The sequence below is a fragment of the Ictidomys tridecemlineatus genome, chromosome 6 (genome assembly GCF_052094955.1).
Source record: "Ictidomys tridecemlineatus isolate mIctTri1 chromosome 6, mIctTri1.hap1, whole genome shotgun sequence".
Lineage (NCBI taxonomy): Eukaryota > Metazoa > Chordata > Mammalia > Rodentia > Sciuridae > Ictidomys > Ictidomys tridecemlineatus.
In genome coordinates, this window is record NC_135482.1 from 72,694,189 (window position 1) to 72,711,987 (window position 17,799).

Consider the following 17,799-nt stretch of genomic DNA (forward strand, 5'->3'; position numbering starts at 1 on the left):
TGTCTGAGAAGGTAGGACTCCCAAAGAAGATGAATCTCTGGTGAATTTAATAAGTCATCTAGAAAGAACTTCTTTTTAATTGAGTCATTTTATTTGCCCCTAGTCATTTTCATGGGGAAGGTAGTAGTAAAACTTTTTATGACCTGCTAAATTATGGATCACCAAACTTCCCCAAGAGTGAGTCACTGAGGTATTAAAAAATTTCCAAGATATTATTTGCTGTTGGAGAAGGATATGTTTTGGTTTCATTCTACTGGAATCCACTTGAAGTATTCTACTAGTTATTGAGGTTGCAGAAAGATTTATCAGAAGCCCCAATGAGGTTACCATGAGGCAAGAACCTGATCACTGACCCAGCTCAGAGCCATGGTTTAAAAATACCCAAGGCCATTGCATCATGGTAAGTCTTATAAGAACAATTGGCTGAGCTTCTTTTAGATGACAGATAGAATCATAAAGTTCTAAAGTACACACAGATCAATTACATCCAGGAGATCCTGTAATAGCAAAAAAATCACCAGTTGGAATGTACTGGGGAAATAGTTTACTATGCAGCTCCATGTGCAATGATAGAAAGCAATAGACAGCCTTCTTGGCTTTCTATTTGCTTGGCATGTGGAATCAGGGAAGACTGTATTTTACAGGGTATTTATCTAAGAATCTTGGGCAATGAGAGTGTGGATAGAGAGGACCTCAAGATGGAGGCACTGACTTTCCTGCTAATATGGGCATGCTATGTGTAGAGCCATGTAAAAAAATAGTTAAATAATGAGTAAATCAACAGTGACTGCATTTGAAATCCAGCTCTTTTTAATTTTTAGTACTGAGATGATGGCTTAGAGAAGTTATATAGCTTGCCTAAGAAGTCATAGATATTCTGTTTGATACTAATATTCTACCCTGTACATAAGAAATACCACAAGACTTTTATGCATTTTCCAGGTAAAATTATACATCATGCAAAACTCAATAGATTATTACTCACTCATAGTAAGTTTTAAAAAAACTTCATATGCTATCATGCAATTCTGGAAGAAAATAAAGCTAATATTTATTTTGTGAAAAGCTCAGTCATTTTATTTTATTCTCCACTGAATGTTAGGCACTAAATCCCCTGTGCCTGCTTGGATTTCCTTTTATTTAATAAAGAATTCTTGTCTCAATGAAAGGAAGTCATGAGATTTTCTTACATTAGTCACACTCAGAAAAGTAAAGCAACAGCCTTTAATACCTATTCTATAATTCATTCGAATAGAAATGATGATGAACTTGAGTTATTAAAAATCCAAAATAATCCAATTGTGCAATAGAATACCAAAGTGTAATATAATGAACAGACTCTAGTGACACTGTAATGATACAGTGGTGCTGTAACAGACCTGTGTTCCCAAAGGTGCTATGGAGAGTGGTGAGTAAGTATTTGATACTAAACAAATTACTGTTGATTGATGAGTGGGCTTCTAAGTCCTGAGTTAACTATAGTATTTAGGGCAGTCCATGGAATTGTTGGAAAATCATAGAAAAGTTATAGAGATATAATTTTTAAAAGAAAAGTTTTAAAGAAAATTTTTAAAGAAAAGTTTTATCTTCTAAATAGGAAGAAAGTTATGACTCTGCACTTATGATTTCTAACTCATGAAAGATTGATGTGCATAGAAAACTTAATAGAGGCATCGTTTTTTAATATTGTGCCAATTCCCTTATGGAACCTAGCCTACAATAGGAATCACAATGAGCTGATATTTATTCAATAAACAGGTAATTAGATATGCCATACATTTGCTCATATTTATTAGCTTTCAGAAATGTTATACTGTATATAAAGCATAAGAAGAAAAATACAAACGACACCTCAGAATAACACACATATGGAAGAGAGAAGGAAAAAACATGGTGAAGAGCACAAGGTAGGAAACATTCAGAGGGATGGAATCTTCTAGATGGAATCTTCTAGATGGAACCCAGTATCCTCTGGCTTCCCCTTTTGCTATTTAAAAGTCATCTTGCAGTGTAATTGTCTTTCATTTGGCTATGCCTTACCTTGTTTCTCTAGCTTTTTACAGTTCTTTTTTATTTTTATTTTTTGGTATTCTTAATTAATTATGTGTGTAGATATAATTTTATTTTAGTTTATCCTAATTTACTTTCTTAAGACTTCTAGCTCTGAATACTAGGCAGTCTCTAATGTCCATCATTCTACTCATAGTATTCAGTGTGATCAGTCTTTGAATAACATCTACCTCACACCTCCCTTCAACCATCACAGCAGATGTCATAAAAGGAGAAGGGTTCATATTGGAAGTATCAATCAATGCACCTCTTGTCTAATGGAATGCATCCCCATGACATACATTATAGCAGATACACAGAGGTTTTGAAATCTTTATTTCAGCAGAAACACTGCCAGTGAGGACTGAAAAAATCTAAGACAAATGATATGAAAAGGACAGGACCTATCTTTGTTGGTTTGGGACATGAAGAAGTGGCCCACAAGCAAAGATGTCCAGTGGCCTGTGGAAGCTGAGAGCACCCTTCAACTTAGGGTAGCATGAAAATTAGGAACTCTGTACTATAAGCATAAGGAACTGAATTCTCCCAGAAGTCTGAAGGAGCAAGAAACTAATTCTCCTTGGATTGTACAGAAAAGAACCCAGCCTGACAGCACCTTGACTTTCATCTGGTGATTATTTAACTGGATCTCTGACCTGCAGAACTAGAAGATCACAAATATTTGTTGTTTTACTTAGACACTACCTTTATGTAAGACACTACTTCTGTGGTAATTTCTTATAGCAGAAATAGAAAATTAATACAATATTAAACATACATATTTTTTTCTGTCTGGTAATTCCAATATCTGAAATTATTATCATTACATGTCCATATTTCTCCCATGTATTTGTTGGCTTTCTTGCATCTATTTTTTCTCACATTTTTAACTATTAAATGATTTCTTTAGTGGTTATAATTTTAACTATTATATGTATTTATTTATGTCCAGCCTGTTTCAAGGAAGAAAATATGGGACAACTTATTTGGAAAATATTAAATAAAATGATTAAAATAGAAAAAATAAAATAAATGATGTCTTTACAACTTTATTTTGGAAATGCTTTGAATTTAGGATCATAGTGCAAACAATGAGATTTGTGAGACCACATAGGAGGATTCTTTGAAATCTCAGCAAAGGCTAATTGCAGCTCCAAGCCCTAGGGGCAGAGTTGTTCCCCTCTAATCAATGACAAACTTTTAGATAAGTATATTTCCTGATGGATCTGTTCAGGGCAGGTTGCTTCTTGAAGACTATGCCCTTAGACTGTTGTCCATTTGGATCCTGACTTTTTGGTGGACTTTCTTTTATACAGTATGTGACTGGCCCTAGGATAGATCATGTGTTCCAGACTTCCCATGTGTTCACCTCTCAGGGTTTCTGATTTCACTCCATCTTTATTCCCTTTGAATTCCTTAATTTCTTTTTCATTGCTAAATACAGTTCAGCAAAATATTTCAGAAAGTTTCTCATAGTCATGTTTTTAAAGTTTTTTCATTTATCACCTGCTGAAAGGGAACCCTTAATGTAACTTTTTAAACCTATCCCAATTTATTTTCAAAAAGTGAAGTGATTCATTTTTTTTGCCTCTACAACAGAGATTTCTTTAATTTCAGTGACACTGTTAACAAAGTGATAGCTTCTCCTCTCAACTTCCTAATGCATTTAACAGGTACCACTCTTAATGGTTCTGCTGTTTAAGAAAAAATAATTAGCACACCATCACAGGGAATATATATTATATTTTAAATATCTATTTTTCTGAAATGCATTAATAGCATCCTATGAAGACTGACTTCCAGACAAAAACAGAACAAAATTTAGAAATTATATCTTCTTTTACAGTTTTATGAACCAGAGATCTACATTTCCTGGATGATTTTTAAGAGTCTTGATCTCTCCCCAATTAGAATGAGTAAACCTTCCTTGAGTTTCCATATCAGGGGAACATACTATGCTATAAATATTTGTTTAAATATCTTGTTTTTTCTACTATAGTGTGAGCATTTTGAAAAGAGAAACCATATCTATTTTTCTTTATGGTTAGCTCAGAATTGGATACATAATAGGTGCTGAATAAATGTTAAACAAATGTAAGCCATGAGTGAAGAGGTTCACTAAAAGCAAATTCCCTGGTAAGAAGTTTGTAACTATGTTGTCATATAATTTCAACTTGTATGTTTTTCCTGTTTGAGAAAAAAAAAGTTTTTAAAAAATTTTATGTTAATTCCAGCATTGGGAAGGATATCTCTCAAAGTGAATCTGCAGCCTAACAAGTGCTGCTCATCTTTCTTCATCTTCTTGTTTACTGATTCATGTTTCACAGACAATGAATGAGTGTTTGATTATAAAATAAAACTGTTTTTAAATAAAACTGAAACATTGTTAACAGAATGATGATAATGTCAGAAAAAAAAGAAAATTCTTAAAGTAAGAGAAGGAACATTGTCAGGAATAAATTGAAATAAATGTTTGCTAAAGTTGTGTTCTAAGTAATTCGCATTATTAAAGGAGTTCTGGGATTGTTCTTTATTCTGATATTTTTTTTAAAAAATCAACATTCTGTTGCCAAGCAAAGAAACACATTCCAAGCAAAATTTGTGTTGGTTTACAATGAAGCATAGTACACAAGACATTTATTCAGCTTGCAAATCTTCTCACATGTATTCTTAAAGCTTAGGTAGCTATATTTCATTCATACATGTTGACCTGAAATTATGTTTAAAATACCAGCTATTTGGTGGTACTGCAAATTGGTGCAAACACTCTGGAAATCAGTATGGAGATTCCTCAAAAAACTTGGAATGGAACCACCATTTGACCCTGTTATCCCACTTCTTGGCATATACCTAAAGGACTTAAAAGCAGCATACCTACAGTGACAAAGCTGCATCAGTGTTTACAGCAGATCAGATCAATTCACAATAACTAAGTTATGGAACCAACCTAGGTGCCCTTCAACAGATGAATGGATAAAGAAAATGTGGTGTATATACACAATGGAATATTACTCAGCCATAAGGAATGAAATTATGGCATTTACCAGTAAATGAATGAAACCAGAGACTATCATGCTAAGTGAAATAATCTAGTTCCCCCAAACCAAAGGTCAAATATTCTCCCTGATATGCGGATGCTAGCGGACAATGGGCGAGGGAGGGAAGAATATAAGTTCATTGGGGGAATGATGGGAAGGGAGGGAGGATGGGAATAGGAAACACAGTAGAATTAATTGGACATAACTTTCCTATGTTCCTATATGAATACACAACCAGTATAATTGCATACAACCACAAAAATGGTAAGTTATACTACGTGTATGTATAATATATCAAAATATATTCAGCTGTCACATTTAACTAAAAAGAAAAAACAAAATATTTTTTTAAATGTGAAGTAAAAATAATAAACCTTACTAAGCAAGAAATAAAATAATTAACTAAAGAAATGCAAATGATGAATAAGTATATATAAATGTTCAGTGTTACCAGTAATCAAGGAATGTGAATCAAAGAAAAAAAAACAGAAGAAATATATATTGTGATTAGAGGTTAGCAAAGCAAAAATGATAACACACTGGTAGTAGAAGCTTGATCTTGCATTCTTTCTTCAAGAAAATCTGTCAGTTGCAATGAAACAGTTTTTACTTTTTTAGTGTTTTAATTACACTTTAAGAGTCTTCCCAAAGCAAATACATCCATAATTGTTTTTAAATAGTTAAAAAAATATGAATAATCTTTAAAAATACCATTATTTCTTTTATTTTATACTAACTCTTACAGAGAAATCTCTCACCTTAAAACTTTAATAAATATAGTTAATACAATGAAGACCTAATCTTCACCTCTTTCCTTTACTCAACTTCCTACATTCTAAAGGATATATAGATCCATTTCTCCTCTGATACTTCAGAAGCAAAATATGGAAACCAAACTCATATTCTCTAATAAAATTGTTTATTTCCTCATATTTATCAGTTTTAAAATTTCCCTTTTCTATAGGAAAAAAACTTAAAACCACTGCTCTCTCTTTTCTTTTATGTCTTTTACCTTATCTGTCATAAATAATGTAATATATTTTTTTTATTCTTCTGGTAACTAGCATTTCACATCTCCCTCTATTTCAACTGCTTCTCCTGGGATTCTAAGCATGGCAGGGCTAGATAAGTCTGGTATTTCACTGCTACTTTTTTTTTTAACAGGTTACTCCCATCAGGTTGTGGATTCTCTCACTCATCTATGATAGTGCAAAATCTAGCTCAGCATTTTTCAGGTACAACATTAGAGACGAGGGGGACCAGTTACCAAGTTGAAAGGATCCCTGCACCTATCTCCTCCAGCACAATCTTCCTTATATTTTTCTCAAACATGCATCATTCCCTCTAGCACAGTTTATGTCTCTGTTCTCTTTCATGCTTTTGTTAGCAGTCATCATACCATGAAGAATTCCCCTTCATTCTCTCCATTCAAAGCCTTTCTTTCTCCCAATACAGCACTTAACTAGGTAGTTACATAGTTGTAGAAAACAAGAACTGGAGTCTTAGACCTAAAATAACTGTGTCGCTTACCAGTTATATAACCTAACAAACTTGAGGGACCTCAGGTTTCTCATTTCAGTACAGGACTAATAAAAATAAAATAATAATAATTTTACTACATAGAATTGCTGGAGGATTGAATGATAGAAAGTATATAAAGTGCCTAAATTATATTAACATTAAGTAGCTATAACATATTATTAATGTTATTTTTCTTATTAATGATTTCTTGATGGGTTCCCATTGTTCCAGCCCACATTGGATTCTGGATTCTTATAACAATTCAGTGATACCGAGTGCTGCACTATACAACCTAGTTTGTTTCCTAATGGTTTGTAGGTTGACATGGTGATTTCTTTGTGTGACTATTAATAGAGAAAGCACACATAATCCATTATGCACCTTTACTATCTTTTAAAAATTGAGAAAGGTTACAAGAATTTAAGAAAACAATGCCATCGAGTGTTTATCATGGACCAGAATATTTTGGGGTTCTTAGCAACTAGAAATATGTTTGAATATTCCATTACATTCAGTTTTGCCACGGATTTTGATTTCTTAAAATAACCAGGTACATGTGCATAAGTAAATATCTTACCTTAGGCTTGTTCTGAATTGGGCTTCAGAAATGGTCCAAAGAGGATATCTATAAATCAATAATTATGAAATTATAGTTAGTTAAGTTGAATATTAAAATGTTTGTACTTTTAGTGAAAATTTTAATAGATAATACAAAGGAAAAGTTGTATCTTAAACCCCTAGAAGTTTTAATTACAATAAGATTTCAACATATTCATAAATTATATTTAGAAAATCAGTAAACACATTTAAACTAAGGTGGTCTGGCCTTTGAAAAATGGTTTTATTAAACTATCATCTTATTCAGCATTATTGACTTCTATTAAAAAATAATTTTCAAATTCAACTATAATACTATCATTGTCCCATTTGATGATATAGAACATTAAGAACACTTGGTTGGAGCTAGTCACATGCCAAAAAATACAACTTCAAGAATTAATAATTTCCTGTTACAAGTCAAACATCACATCCAAATAGTATTCTAAAATATTTATTCTCACAAGATGAATAATAAAAATTAATAGAAGGAAAAGAATAGAAAGAGAGTGTTAGATTTCCAAATCTCAGTAACTTTGAAAATCTTTATTGCTGTTCTCTCTTTTTTTGGTGGGGGCAGGGGTTACTGGGGATTGAACTCAGGTGCACTCAATCATTGAGCCATGTCCCCGTTTTACTTCGAGACAGCGTCTCACTAAATTGCTTAGAGCCTCACTTTTGCTGAGGCTGGCTTTGAACTTGTTATCTTCCTGCGTCAGCCTCCCGAGCTGCTGGGATTACAGGTGTGCACCACTGCAGCAGCTTTACTGTTATTCTTATGGAAAGATTCTTTACTTCTGAGAAAATGTAAAATCAGATGCAGAAACCAAAACATAAACAAGCATTAAATAAATCAATAAGGATCCATTTTGGTTGTAATAGAGAACAATTGAGAAGCCACAGTGTACACAGAGACAATTCCATTTAGGGCCTTTGATGCTGCCATATGCACCTAATGATATTGCTTTTGATTTCCTTTATTCTTATACTTCACTTTAGTGACTCATTTCGACCCAGACCGTGGTTAGAAGAAAATTGGTGAAAAATCAAATTTTGTGGAAGATAGAAATAATAATGGTTTACCCTTCTTTTAGCCCATATAATAACAAAATTAAAATCACATTTTCATTTGTTCCTAATACCTGGGGGAAAAAATATTTGTTTCATATCATCAATGAAAAAAGAGAAGAAAGTTCACTGAGGGACCGCGACCAGGTTCAATAGCCCAGCTGGGACAGAAACTTAATTTTTTTATTTTGATTGATCAGGACAAATGTCTAGTAGGATAGACACTCAGGTGTGAGACTATAACACTGGTGTGTCTTTGGGTGCTGACGCAGCATCTCTCTTCTTCTCTATCTCATCTGAGGTCTTTTGTCCCACAGGTATGGTTATGGGTTTACTTGTTAACAGCACTTTACCTGTCAGTGCAAATATGACTTGGAGGATTGATAAAGTAACCATTTATAGCCCAAGATTTGACTTCTCCCTTTGCTGATATCTTATATCTTAAGGGTCCTGAATGTTTTTCACATTCGATTCATTTTCATATTTGGATCCCATTTTTAATTGGTTATGGATCACATAAATCTTGTTAATGGAGGTAACCTTGCTAGTGAACATGGATTGCTTTCTAATGTAAGGCAGAGCCTGACTCATAATGAGTCACCCCATCTTCATGAAGAAAAGAGACTCCTATCATCTTGATGTAAAGTCCTTAAGAAAAAAAAAACAAAAACTGAACCTCTTGAGATTAGTCACTCCTGGAAACACATTATGCCTTTCTACTCAATGAGTCCTGAACCTCTAATCCAAAACAAGAAGTTTGAATAGAGTGCCTTGCTGTTTCCTATACAGTCTCCTCTTTGGATTCATGTAATTTTGAGATGAACCTTGAAGCAAGACTTGGTCATTTTTTGTTGTTGTTGTTAAAAAAGGGCATTCTACAAAAATATAAGAGAGGAAGGCCTGAGAAATTCTTTCAAATCTTGTTTTATATGATGGATATTCTAAAACTATATTGTAGCTTCCTACAGTGTTGGAAACTAGACAAACTTTTGCCTGATTTTCCAGATCTTTTGTCTCACTTATTCCCAATCCCTAATAGTCTGAAACTTCAAGACCCAGTCATTCAAATGATTATCTTTTTTCCAATGCCTGTTGTACTGATGCATAAACTGTGAGATATGTAGCTTCCCATGGTCATCTTGACCAACTCTGATACCTTTCTACAATTTTCTCCAAACCATGGTTTTGTCTTAGTTGTACTCATTACACATAAATACTTCCCAAGGGCTTTCAATTCCTTCCAATCCTGGCATACTTGAATATGCTGTTTGTTTTACTTTGCTATTGTTTGTTTGTTTAAGTGAGTAGTACTGCTGGTATAATAAAGGCACAAGGTATTCCTTCTGTATACCTTTATTGATCAGCTATGTTCCCCAAAGCCATAACTTTTAAGTGGGATAGGACCACTTAAATTAGGTAATGAAGGAAGAAAATAAATAACAAACCTTAAGAGACTTAGTTTGATTAGGTTGTAATTAATTACTTATAATTAAGGTCCAATCCCTGGTCATTGATTGTTTAGTACCTTTAGAATAAGAAATAAAAATAAGATTACACCTTGGTGTAAAGACTTTTCAGGAAAAAGATAAGTAGTCCAGAGATCTTAGGAATTCAGACTAGATTCCAAGCTCAAACTCTGAACATTTATTTCAGAACTATACCTGCTCTGGGAAGATTTAGACTTTTAGCCTAAAAGATTCCATCTAACAATAGCAAGAGCAGAAACCACAACTGGACTGCTCTGAACAGTGCTTATCTGTGAAAAAGCTTTCATAATCTAGCCAAATGGATCCTATTGTACTTTGATCTTACCTGCACTTTGATATGCAAGCACAAAGTAGAAATAGCACTTTTTATATTCAATTTCTTCTTTTAAAAAAGAGATTTAAACTTTTGCTTTCGCTTTTATGTAACTTTGGGGAATTTCTATATTGAATCTCAAAGTATTTCTTAACTGCTTTATAGTCAATAACAGGAAAACTTCCCTTTCATGACTTGACTCTAAGAAAGCACATTTAAAAGAATGTCTTAAGTGACAGCAAATGTCTTAAAGGGTGTACTTGTAATTAAGGTCCAATCCCTGGTCATTGTTAGTTTTGGACCTTGTAAAACCTAATCAAACTAAGTCTCTTAAGGTTTGTTATTTTTTTTCTTCCTCCATACCTAATTATTCTGTTAGGTATAGCTACACAATCAAGTGACAACAACAGATGATTAGCTTTTAAATTATGTTTCCTTGGTAGAACTTTTCTAAGTAACAGGTGAAAAAAAAGTTGAGGAAGGTTAAATTCTTACTTGTTTTGAAGTAGCACACAAAGGAATGGTTAAGTAACCCCATGCCCCACACCACTCCTTGGGGGTGGGAAACAACAGATGAGGAATTGACAAAAAGTCTTTTTGAAGGATAATTTAAAGAAATTTGACATATTTTACTAAAGAAACTCACTATTTACTTTTTTTATTTCTTTCCTACCTTTTCACTTAAAGCATTTTATGATTTCTTTTTGATATACCCAAATTGCCAGCATCACTACTTTTGAGCTTTGAGTCCATTATTTAGCAAAAAGAGGAGTATTTTAACATAAACATGGCAATAGGAGAATAGTTAACCTGATATCTGAGATGGCTAGTAGGTCACTAATAGGTGAGTAACATATACAATATGAATACACTGAGTAAATAAAATGATTCACACCCTAGGCAGGACAGAACAGGATGGATGATATGAGATTTTATCATCTGCTCAAAAGAGTGCATGATTTAAAATTTAGACATGGTTTATTTCTAGAATTTGCCATTTAGTATTTTTGAGCCATGGGTGACTGAGAGTAACTAAAAGCATGGAAAGTGAATACCAGATAAGGGGGAACCACTGTATATGGAACATCAGCCCCTTCCCTGACTTTGAGTCCAAAGATGTTTATTAATACAAAGACAAAATTTTTATTTTTTTTAAAAATTTTAAGACTGAATTGATAGGAGTTGGTCAATTCTGTATTTCTATGTAAAAATGAAAAATGTAGAATTAAATGTACTCTGAGAGCCCTCTGTGGTGGACTAGATGTATGGATGTGCTACTGCTGGAGATTTGGAAATAGAGTCTGGAGTAAGAAGGAAAGTGACTTTTTTTTTTTTTAAGTGACATATGGCAGAGAAGTTGAAAATATGTACCTGAAGTTAAGACGAAGATCAAGGCTAAACTTATGGATTGTGTGCCACCTCTTCACAGAGGTGTGAGAGTTAGTGGCAGAAGAATTATGGAACATACGTGGGAGGAATCTAGGACTGGGAGAGGTGGGAACAACAAGATAGGCAAAAAAAGAAATAGCAGTATAAAAAGTGTGATCAGAGAATGGATATGACAATTTAAAACTAGGGTCACTGAAGCCAAAAGCAAACAAACAAACAAAAAATCTTTACAATTATTAGAGCTATCCATAGTGGTTAGGTCCATTTTGACAGAATCGCACATGTAAGGTTGATTTCAATCCTCTATTTCAGAGAGTTCCAGGAAGACAAGAGCTGTGCAGAAATCACTGCAGCTGGAAATGTAAGAGTAACTTGTGACCTTGTAAAATCAGTTTCTCCAAGAGTAAAGTTGGGGGAAGTGGGGAGTTAAAGATGTGGAAATAGTGTGAAGACTGTATCTTAGCTATTACCTAATACTTAGGAGAAGGCAAGGGGTTCATTTCCTCCCTTCTTCCTCCTGATTCTCCTTCCCTAATACTAGTCTTTCTTTTATTCCTTTATTTTTAATTTTTTATTGGTACTTTATACATACATATAAAAATAAAATTCTCTTGGGTATACTTATATATACATATACCAGGATTTTATTAAATTCATTCCATATTTCCTTCCCTTTTCCATTCTTTCTCCTCTCATTCTCTACCTTCTATTCCACTGAACTTCCGTATAATATATATTTATGATATCCAATCCCCCTTACCACCACCTTTTTTCCCTAATTTTGCTCTAGCTTCCACATAAGAGAAAACATTTGACCTTTGATCTTCTGAGTCTAACTTATTTCACTTAGCGTGATCTCCATTTCCATCCACTTATTGAGAAATGCTATTATTTCATCCTCCTTCATGGCTCAGTAAAACTCCATTGTGCATGTATCCTACATTTTCTTGATCCATTCATCTATTGATCAGCATCTGGGCTAATTCCATAATTTGGCTGATTGTGAATTGTGCTGCTCTAACATTGAAGTAACTGTATTGCAATAGTTTGCCAATTTTACTTCTTTTGGATAAATACCAAGAAGTGTGATCGCTGGGTCATATGGTAGTTCCATTCCTAGTTTTTTGAGTATTCTCCACACTGGTTTCAGAGTAGTTGTAAAACAACAACATTAACAAAAATTAAGAAAACAAAAAAACATTTTAAAGAAAAGAGGTTCTCCAGAGTGTCTGCTGCTTCAGAGAGTTCCAGGAAAATGAGAGCCATGCAGAAATCACTGCACTTGGCAATGTAAGAGTAACTTGTGACCTGGTACAGTCAGTCTCTCCAAAGAGTAAATGGAGGGGGAGTTAAACATGTGGAAATAGTGTGAGGACTATTTCTTACTTATACCTATTATTTATGAGAAGGTAAGGAAGAAAGGAAGGATAAAAAAGAATCATTTTGTTTCCTGTTTATTTTTAAGAATGGAAACTCACTGAACATATTTAAAGTTGAGAAAGTATCCAGGGAGAAAGAAGCAGTTTAAAATATAAAATTATGATTTGACTAACTGACCTCACAGGATTGCACAGAAGATTCATAAATCCAAAGTCATAAATCAAGAGTGGTTACAAATAAAATCCTGTCCTAATTATCTCTTAAAACCAAAATCAAACAAACAAAAAAACCTTTGAGATATAATTTGCACACTATTAAATTTGTCCATTTTAAATGTATCATTCCATGAATTTTAGTATATTTATAGAGGTTTTACTGCTAGCTTATGTGTCCAGTATTTACTGCTAGCTTATGTGTCTAGTAATCAAAATAAGTACAAGAACTTTGGTCTTCTGTGTCTTGGAGGGTTCTAAGAACTTCATACTCAATCTGAGCCCCAAATGCACACTGGCTAGTAGAACAAAGGAATACAATTTAAGGCTTATATTCAATATAAGAGAATAAAAATTTAGAACAGAAGAGTAATAGAAAAATATCATGGGTATTGACCATAGTAACATTACAACAGATAATGTGGAATGAGGCAAATGCTGTAAATAGTTGCTTTTGTCATGTTTACAATAGATAATTAATAAGCCACACTGTATGAATCAAATAACTTTTGTTTCATAACATTTAGAATCTACATCTACAGTTGACTCATGAGGTAACAGTGCTGTAACACACAACTTATAGTACATTTTTACCTCATATCGATCTCTAGGGTTTGTTTTTGTTTGTTTGCTTATTTGTTATTTTCAAAGCTGCCCAGAGCAATTTTTCCCCATTTCAAGAAACCATTGTCTCAGTTCTTTGTGTTGTAGATCTTGAGCTACAATAAATATACAAATATAAAAATTTATCATGTAATTCTCTTTTCAACTTTTTGAAACTCATGTATTTATATATTTGCATACTCCAATTTCGGAATGCTTATTTTCAGACTTAAAGCATGCTCATGTTTTATCTGTGATTAGGAAAAACATTTTTCAAATGAAGAAAAAAGTAAACAGACCAAAAATAAAGATGAACCACAGTTTTTTCACAATATATCTATATATATTACCTCACATCAGGATATCAGACTCAGATATATAAAAGAGAGGGGAAAGGGGAAAATAGGGAGGGGAGAGAGAGAGAGAGAGAGAGAGAGAGAGAGAGAGAGAGAGAGAGAGAGAGCCAGAGCGAGAGATAGACTGATTTCATACACAAAAGTATGATGGAGGTAAGAATTATTGAGCTAAAGACAAACTACCCAAGATTCTAGGCCTCTAGGTAATTATACTTCATATTTTTAAATTTTCTCAAAATTGAGATCTGCAGAAGAAAATGTACCCAAAGAAACAACCATGATATTATATACACATTTAATTGCACTATTAACTTGAATCTAAGTTACTTTTTCTTCAAGTTCAGTATCTAAAGTTATTTTCAGAATTTCTCCCCTATACAATGAATTTAAGAAATAACCACTTTCTTATTAACTATGAGAAATATTTCTTCAGACTTTAATTTCTCTCTCAAAGATTTTAGTAAAATTTGATTTAATAAAAAGTCTAGAGAAGGGTAAATCAAACTAAAAAAAGAAAAAGAAAGGCAAAATTTAAATGTTCTTTTATCATAGTGAAAAAATTCAACAACAACTAAATTACATATTGAAATGAGAGTTAAATGTGTGATTTCTGTAGATATTCATGAAATCAGGTTGATTGAGGAGGAATGGAAATGTTTTTCAAAATACAGACATTATTACAGTGGGTTTGTTAAATTTTCACAAAGTTTGACAGTCACCATTAGTTTGTATTTGTCTCCTCCATTGAAGAGGACAATCACCATCTCAAATGCATTTTCTATAATCATTCCACTATACATTTTCTGTGTGTTTGCAAAGTTCCTTTTTGTGGAACTACAGAACGACTGACAGATCCATTATTTTCCATCAGTAAAACATTTGAGAATGAATACTAGGCTTTGGAATTCTCCTCGGACACTTTAATCATTAATGCCTTCCTTCCAGTGCCATTTCAACCATAGAAAACCCCATTCTGCTTGGGAACTTTTCAAGGAATGTTTTCAGAGGCAAGGCTTTTTCCATCACCAGTCCTCACACATAAATACTATTTTGCAAAAAATTATCCAGTGTCCCATTTGTTTTGACTCCATATCTCTTCCCTGATCAACTCAGCCTACCTAGGTCGGCCATGTTTTCTTAGCTTTCAATTTCCTTGATCATAGTTTTATGGTTTTGTTCATGACAGTCTTCCTGTCTTCTGCAAACCAGTGTCAATTACTGATGTTCATGCTAGTCCATGCCTCTTTTCTGAGATAGGAGAGACATAAACCACCAAACTACTAGTCATTTTTACTTGGATGATCCACAGAGAAATCGAATTTAACAAGCCTTAAACTAAATTCATTAAATCTCCTTTTCTTCTCCCCCAAATTCCTCCCCATTATGTATCCTCTCACCATTTTTTCATCCTGTTCCCAAAAAAGAGAAAACTGAGCACTTTCCCATTTCTCCTTCATTCTCACCTCATACTTTAAACAACCAAGTTCTATTAATTTTTCAAATTTATTCAAACATGTCTCAAATCACCTAATTCTCCCACAGCAATCATATTTCTTCTGTAAAAGCTATGTCTTATAATCTTTCCCAGCTCAAATCTATGATCTTCTTGTAGGCAGAGTGACCTTTTAAAATGGTTCTCCTTGTTGTTTCATTTTCCTTCTCAAATCTTAATGGCTTCCCTGTCTTTCATTCATTCACCGAACTCTTGGTTTATTTACAGAATATATACCATGATAGGCATTTTGCTGAATGTTCAGGCTATAGTGGCTTCAAGATATTATTCAGTAAGATATTGTTTCTTTCCTGAAGTAAGACATTAGTTCTTTAGTCAATCCAGAATCCAGATTTATGACATCAGAACTCTTCTATGGTTATGTGGCTTATTTGCCCTTTTTGAATGTTAGTGAGATGACTTAGAATTTTTTATCTCGTAAGGGGCATTGATATCTCTTTCCTGTTGTGTTTCTTCTTCCCCTCTCAATTCTTTCCAGACTGAGCCTGAACCTCTTTTCTCTAAGTTTAATACTGAATATTTGAATGTCTCAGCTAGTTTGCATTCTCCAATAAAGCCTCAAGAAGTTGCTTCTAATTAAATTTCGACCAGGATCTCTCCCTCCCCTACAAACATTGTTTTGGGTTGGATCTGATTTATCTTGGTTTGATCTCTGAAGTGTCAAGTTCTCTTACCTAGGGGTTATGGATTTATTTTATCATTTTGCAAATATTTGTTGATTTATGTTGATAATGCTCTTGTGCTCTAAACTATGTTCCCACTTATTTAATAATAATTTTAATAATTTTTTTTTTTTGCATGCTGGGCTTTATACCCAGGGCCTTGCACATGCTGGGTAAGTACTCTATCACTGAACTACAGCCCCAGACCTAATCAAAACTTAATTATATCATCATTTTTTTTAATCTCAAAATATAAAGCTTTGTTTTTTTAGCTTTCATTCTGCTAATTTTCTTTACAGTATATACCACTATTGCTGAGTCTTTCCTTTTTAAAACCTTCTTTTTCTTTGATTTTTATGGTACAGCACTATATTGGGCACCCTGTTAGCTGCCTTTTCTGTATTTCATTGGCTTCTGTTTTTCCCAAGGTTCAATAAAAATCCGTATTCATTAACCAAAATTATGACCATGGCTCTCTTTTCTTTTATTCTGAAAGTAATTGAGTTCTCTCCAATAATGTCAAAGTGTTTATGAACGTTTCAAGCTCTCACTCTCTCTTTCTCCCTCTTTCTCTCTTCAGTTCCAGAATCACTGCTGCTCAGTTCCTGAATTTTCCAAAGTGGCTGAAGTCTGAAGCCTGGCTCCTGCATCAGTCCTTTCCATGGCTTCCTTCTTTTTCTATGGACTATATTTCTGTTAATATTAGGGACAGTACGTAACTTGCATTTTCCTATGGCACATGGTAACATGACTTAGAATGTATTACCCCCTTCTTCCCCCCACGTACTTAAGCTTGAATCATTAGTGTATTTTACTTCCATCTCTATTTGGAAAAGTAACTGTATGTAAGGTGGACATTTTAATGGAGTATATATCCTGTTTCGTCTCACTGTCCCCACTCTAATGAAGTCCTTCATTCTATTGCTTAGACAATCACAACTTTCTGACTGGTCTCCTTTTTCACTTTATCCTACACACTGATTCCAAATGAATATTCCTATATCACAGGCATGATCATGTCAGTGGCCTGTTCAGATATATTCAATGACTTTCCACCATTAGTTAAATATTAATTTTCAGCTTGTCTAAGTAAAGAAGGAAACTCATCCCTTTTGGTGAGTCTGAATATTCAATTAAGAACTTTGGATTAGTACTTGATTGAAGATCTGGCAAAAATCCTACAGAAATAGGGATAAAGCTAATCTTTCAAACACATAGCACTTGAATAAGTATAACATACTTTCCTTATATTTCACTTCTACCTTAGTGCAAATTACAGAATAGATTTTAGTTATTTACTTTCTGGCTATAAATTCCTCATACTGCATTTAAGATTCCCACTCTAGGTATCTAATAGAATTTATCTATCATATAGTGAACAAAGTACAGTATATGATAACAGACAAGTGAATGTGATTGTTTCAATCAAAGAATATAGATATTCCCATTGCTTTTTATTTATAAAAATAACATTAAAATATAATTGAAGACAGTTTAGGAACAAATTAATTTGGAATCGCAGTTCACAAGTCTACATAGCATCTACATTATATTATTTTGCAGATATTACACCCTGGCAGTGCTATAGGCAGCCCATAGACTGCAGTGGCC

General features: G+C 33.5%; 1 protein-coding gene across 5 annotated transcripts in view; it reads right to left on the reverse strand.

The window, feature by feature from the left end:
- Positions 1 to 17,799, reverse strand: part of Cntn1 (contactin 1) — a 343,238-nt gene that overhangs the window by 253,386 nt on the left and 72,053 nt on the right. For all 5 annotated transcript variants that reach the window (XM_078014880.1, XM_078014877.1, XM_078014881.1 and 2 more), the window contains exon 2: positions 7,186 to 7,233. The gene's annotated coding sequence lies outside the window, so the exon portion shown is untranslated. The remainder of the gene's footprint in view (positions 1 to 7,185; positions 7,234 to 17,799) is intronic.